Raw genomic sequence first — 6,585 nt, 5'->3', positions numbered from 1 at the left:
CTTCCTAAATTTAGCATCATGTCTGGTGTCTACTGGTGGTCAGAAGCGGTTTGATAAATAAAAAGTATCAGAGAATCTTATTATTATTTGATTTACTGAATTCATTCATTTTTCATCCACATAACAGTTCCAAAATTACTCTGCAATGTAGATTCTGGAATTTTTACAATAATTATAAAAACTTTAAAAAGATACTTTATTTATTCTTTTTTACTGTATGTGTATAAGTATGTTGTCTGCATGTGTCCAAATGCATTCATGTTGTACAATGCCTGCAGAGGTTAGAAGAGAGTATCTAATTCTCCTGGAACTGGTTATTAGCTGCCCTGTGGGCACTGGGAATCAAACCTGGTCCTCTGCAAGAGCAGCCAGTGCTCTTAACATCTCTCTAGCCCTACAAAACCATTTTTTAACTCAGTTGTTCATATTATTGGTTAATAGTATGAATATTTTACTGTCATTTGCAATATAGAAGAGTAATGTAGTCACACAGCAGGAAAGGAAAGAATAAATAATGAGGGTTGGATGATAGAAATAAAATGTCTAAATTCATTGGCACACTCTATGCTTTTATTATAATTATGGGATATTTTATTGATTGATACAAATGAAATATCCTCTCCAAAGTTTATATAAATTTTTGATGTATAACTTCATTTTGAAACTATAAACTCCAAAAGGAAGCTCTATTTCATATTTGACTGCCAAAATGTTCTTACTAGTATGAGTCAGACAATGTGAAATTCTCCTCCCAAACCCCGTCATAGACCACCCATTGGCATTACATTTAGGGTAGAGGCAAACACCTCCATGTAGACTGAAGTCTTTTCATGACTACGTGTCCTTCGTTTTCTCTAACTTATCTCTGGTCACGCTCTAACTACTTATCCTGCTCTTTTATCCAAACATCCTCTTCTCTTTTTTTTGACTAGGTCTCAGTCCTTGGCATATTCTCATGTTGCTTCTTGCAATTCCCCCTCTTTTCCACCCAATTTCTCCATGTCTCCTACCTTCATTTGTTTACCCCTATGCTCAAATGTTCTTTCTTTAGTCCTCTGGTCCACTTCTTCCTCTGTTCAGGCGCATACATGTACAATCTCTACCCCCAGAGATACTTAACTATTTTTTCCACTGCACTTATTGTTTGTTGAATATCATCATATTAAATACTTATAAATATGTGTCTGTCACGTTCTACTATAAGATAAAATCACTGAGGGCAGAAAATTTTGTTTCTTTCTTATTTCTGTATCTCAGTACTTAGAACCCAAAAGACACTTTCATGAATTGAATGATTTGCTTCCTGTCTTTACGGCACATAATATTATTAAAGGCTCATGGCATGTCAAGATGTTCTGGTTACATGATAAATATTGATTTCTCTCAAGATGTCAGAATCCCACATATATAAATAGTGATGTTTGTGAAATCGCAGCCAAGGGCATTGCCCATTATGATTATTCCTCATCACAACCAAGTTGCTTTTTTGTTTTACTTCATAGTTGTTATATCCCCAGTAATATGCACAACAAAGACAAAATATTAGCATTTCTTTGACCTCTTACTTTTGTAAATGCTACCAGGGATACAGATCTGTTTTCCCAGTTAAGGATTCAGATAAAGTATTCCTTAAAATGCTGCAACATAGCATTTCAGTGTAAATTTGCTGAAATGAATATTGGGTTTTAGCTTATCTCTTTCATTCCTAGAGCTATTTAAATGATAATGTGTATCCATTTCATAAGGTTGATTCTAAAGAAAAAGTAAAAAATTGTTCACCCAAGGTACCATTGTTAAGTTGCAATAGAAACGCAAATTCCGTTAATATTCCTCACACTCTTTTCCACATTAACAGAGGAATGCTCCCAAGGCTAAGTGCACAGCCTTGGCGGGGTGGGGGGGAGGGGGGGGGATTGTGACTAAGCTGGTCTTGGGAAAAAGACCAACCAGCAGGAACTTCAGTTTTAGTCCTCTTGTTAGTCTGTTAAGAAGAAAGACTTTCTTGTAGGGAAAAGTTTCCCTACATAATATCAAGAAAAGATCATATAACATTGACTATGTCACATAATATGGAAATATAAATTTCTTTATTAGTTGATTTTCATCTTTTTGTTGTTGTTTTTGTTTGGGCATGGGTATTCTTTTCGTTTTGGGTTTTGAGATTTAGTTAGTTAGTTAGTTAGTTAGTTAATTTTTGAGACTGGGTCTCCCTGTAGCCCTAGCTAACCTGGATCTCATTAAGTAGACAAGGCTTACTTGCTTCTGTCTCCTGAGTGCTAGGATAAAAGGCATGTGCCACCATGCTCAGCTTCATTTTTTTAAGTTAAAATATTTGTGGGAATGACTTTCCTTTTTTTTCTTTTTTTTCAGTATTAGGTATTGAACCTCACTAGGGTTCTATCTCCCAGCTCTCCTTACCCAGTTACCTATGCTGGCTTTGAACTCACTCTGTAGCCCAGGCAGGCCTTGAACTTGAAATCCCCTGCCTTACCTCCAGAGTAGGTGGGATTCCAGGTTCTGTGCCAGCAGGTCCAGTTGGGAATGGAACTTTCTAACAAAGACATTTGGGTATCTCTATTTCTAGTGTCACACAAGCACAGATCTGGGGGTTTCACAGGCATCAGTGGAATCAACCTTTTCCTTGCAGATGAGTGGTCCGGTAGTTCTCCTATTACTTGGAAGTGAAGCCAGTGTTGATATTCTTAGCCAGTCCTCTGCAAAAACCCCCAACTAAAAAGGAAGCTTTATCAAATATTCATCTGAAGAAAACAGTATTTCTTTTCAATCCTAAAGTTTTGGCTTAGGGTTTAAATTTGAAAATTAATTTATTAGCACTCAAAATTCAGCCATCCTATATTCTTAATTAACACATTTATTGCTTGGTAGTTATTAAATGACACCAGTTTCTGTTTTATATGACAAATGACCACCTTACTTTTTAAGCAATAACACTTTTTAAATATGCTTTCTTCCTAAAAATAATCTCACTTTTGCAATTTTATTCCCTTGATAAAGTGAGCTAAGACAGTGTCTTATTTGTCCTTTTTGATATGTCACAAAGACAACCGAGGTGTGACATAATGGCCTGAATTTTTGCATTCTCCTTTTCAAAATTTTGATGTAAAAAAGGGGGGATGGATTAAAGAAACCAAACTAATTTTCAGGTATACTTATTAATTTCTAAGCAAAAACTCATGCTAAGACTATTCAAAGTACTATTAAGGATTTAGATGAAAAAACAGCTGTTGGTCTCATAATCTTTATTTTGTAAATGGAATGTGTGGTGCTGTAGAAGATACAGAGAAAGGGATGGGCCCCTTTGTTCTATCAATGTAATACATCTGCTGGTTGTACATATTTCATGAATTGAAGAAACTGCAATCTCAGATACTCACAGTCATGCTCTGGCTGCGGATCCCACTGGCAACCCCATAACTACTATATAACTCAAAATAGTCATCAGCACAGTGATATTCTGCTGCATGTGCTAGTCTCTAAAATATATTCATAGTAAGAAAACATTAAATTTTGGTTCAAGTATTGTGTGACCCAACTGGGAAGAGGGAACATCAGTTGGGGAATTATCAGTATAAGATTGGCCCGTGGGCACATCTGTGGATCATTTTCTTTTTTTCTTTTTTCAAAAAATATTTATTTTTATTTTATGTGTACAAGTGTATTGCCTGCATGTGTATAAGTGCATCTGTGTCATGCAGTCCCTAAGGAGGTCAGAAGAGAGCATCAGATTCCCCAGAACTGGAGTTACAGACAGTTGTTAGCCATCATGTGGGTGCTAGGCATGGGACCTCCCAAAGCTGGAAAAGGGCATCAGATTCCCTGGAACCAGAGTTATAGGCATTGAGGGCTGCCCAGTGTGGGTGATAGGAACCAATCCCAGGTCCTCTGTAACAGTACTCTTAAACATTGAGCCATCTGTACTCCATCCACTTTAGTTTTTGATACAAGTTCTGTCATTGGCCTAAAGCTCACCTGAGTAAGCTAAGACGGCTAGCCAGAAAGCTCCACAGATCTGCCTGCCTCCGTTTCCCCAGCACTAGGATTACAGGCACATGGCAGTATACTGAGTTGCTTTTTTTTTTGAGACAGGGTCTCCCTGTAGCTCCAGCCATCCTGGAACTCATTATGTAGACCAGCCTGGCCTTGAACTCACAGAGATCCGCCTGCCTCTGCCTCCCAAGTGCTGGGACTATAGGCATGTGTGAGGTCTGAAGCTCAAACACAAGTCCTAATACTTATATAGAAAACACTTTACTAAGATTTTTCCACGACTCCCAAAATAGAATTCTTAGTCATCCCGGATTTCCTGAATTCTAGGCCCAGACCAAGATGGTGTAGAGAGCTGATATTAAAACGTTGGGTGAAAGATGAATGTATATATTATATCAGAGATTTAAACTTCCTTTTCAAGGTAAATTTTCTTTTCTTAAGAAATAGTCTAATTTATATAAAATGTAATACATTTAATTAATCCATGGAGAGGTATTTCATAGGAGGAGAGGGGCTAATGTTTGAATATGCTCATACTTACCTTTATCTTTGCTGGAAAACAAGCAAACCAGATGCCTGGGGAAGCATAGAAGAACCCATAATGAACAGGAGGGACACAGAGCCCCTGGCTGGGTCTGACTGACTCCCTACTTCCTCAGAGTTCAGTAGTGCCATACTTCCAAGTCCAGGCTTCCTCCAGCTCAGTCATTTCTCTGCATTAGCTTTTTTATTACTAAGGCAACCGCCCAGACAATTTTAGCCAAAATCTACTTTGGACGCTTTCTGGAGTTTCAAGAGCTATGTCTGAGTCTTGTTATTTAATCACTGACATTTTATGTTAAGTTAAAATGTACACTAAACATCATTTACAGACAGATGTTTCAACAAAATAAACTTCAGAACCAAGATATTTAACCCTTATTGTTATTATTAGTTTTTGTGGCTAAGGCTGAAATTATTTTATTGTTATTAAATTAAATTTCAAAATAGATGAAAATATTATTGTGAAGAAGCTGTGCGACAGTACGCTGAAGCATAATCCATTTTGACAAGTGTATCTCCTGCTTCAAATTTAGCCAAACTAATAAAATCACGAGACTTTAAGTAAGTTGAAAAAGAGGAAAGTGGGAAAACACTCCCAATATCTATTTGTGTTTTCTTACATACCAGCCATTGCACATACTGTCTCATTCAAACGTCACGGTAACTGTCAGAGAGAGCTATTATCAATTACTGGAAAACCAAACTATGTGATTTCCCAAAGCCCCACTATTTGACTGATATGGAGCTTGTGCCTAGGTATTCCTGTCTCCCTATGAAACATATGAGTATGTAGCTAAGGAAAAAAGTACAACCATTATGAACACAATTCTAAGACATCTCATAGCAGGTTGGTTTCAAGCCAATACACATAAACACACTGCAGCGTGAAATTAGTTTCTCCCTGACCACCTTCAGATTTTCCCTAGGAGTTGGTTTCTTTTTTACACTTCACATTTTTGTACAAAGCTAAGATACTGTTTTCTAATGTAAAACTGACTAGTAAATTAGACTATTCATGTGACAGTTGCATATACCATGAAGCCATTTTTAAAACAACTGTTAAATATTTCTGATTTATAGTTGCATTTTCCCCTAGCTAAAAATGGTATTTTGTTAACAGCTTAAAAATCTTCTGAACTTATCCCACTAAATCTCTTCATGCTTTTGTCTTTGATTATTGGGCTGATTTTATTTTTATTATCAGGTAGATAATACTATAGAATTTGTTTCAGAGCAGTAGAGTATGAAGGAATGGTGAGGCAAACCACAATAAAAAACAAACCTCTGTCTTCAGATGAAGGCCTTAAAATAATCACCCCCCCCCCTGTATACATATACTTCTTTTCTCTGAGTTCTAGGACCGCTATGCACTTTGGGGTCACTAAAAGAGCAGCTAACCATTTGACACAGTGTTTGGATTCTCACCCCCACACAACAGACCTTCATTACCAAACTGTTAATCACTGCCAAAGGAGCAAGTCCCCTGACAGCTCTCAAGTCCCCATCCCCCAAGTAGATCTTTCCACACTTGGTATCAAATTGCATTGTAATTACAACACAGGGACTGAGCAGTTTAATTGCACATTAGCAAGAAGGGTTTTTTTTTTCCTTTTTAAAACTTGGATTTAAATGTTTCTTAATCAATTTACTACATATTTTTAAATCAGTCAGAAGCATAGAGTTTGAAATTTGTTCTCACAAATACATCACATTGTTCACAAAGCACTTGAAGTCCAGCTTTGAGTCAAAATTCCATTCAAAAGAGCCCCAGATGCCAATGGGAAGTTTTATATAGATACTTTTTTGTTATTGGAAATACTCCATCTGTTATTTAGCTGTTAGGTTAGTGATATGCCTGTTTTGGGGGAGAATGTTTATATTAGTAACAGTCATTTGTTTAGTATTCTGGCTGATCACACTGTAAATTGATCAATAGAGTTGGTGGAACTGTGCGGTATGTTGATGAGGTGAAAACAGCTGAGAAGTAACAAGGCAAAATTTAACATAACCACTTGTATGGCTAATTGAAATACT

The sequence above is a fragment of the Nannospalax galili genome, unplaced genomic scaffold (genome assembly GCF_000622305.1).
Source record: "Nannospalax galili isolate Female #2095 unplaced genomic scaffold, S.galili_v1.0 scaffold831, whole genome shotgun sequence".
NCBI lineage: Eukaryota > Metazoa > Chordata > Mammalia > Rodentia > Spalacidae > Nannospalax > Nannospalax galili.
The sequence above is the reverse complement of the archived record's forward strand: the minus strand, read 5'-3'. Positions refer to the sequence as shown.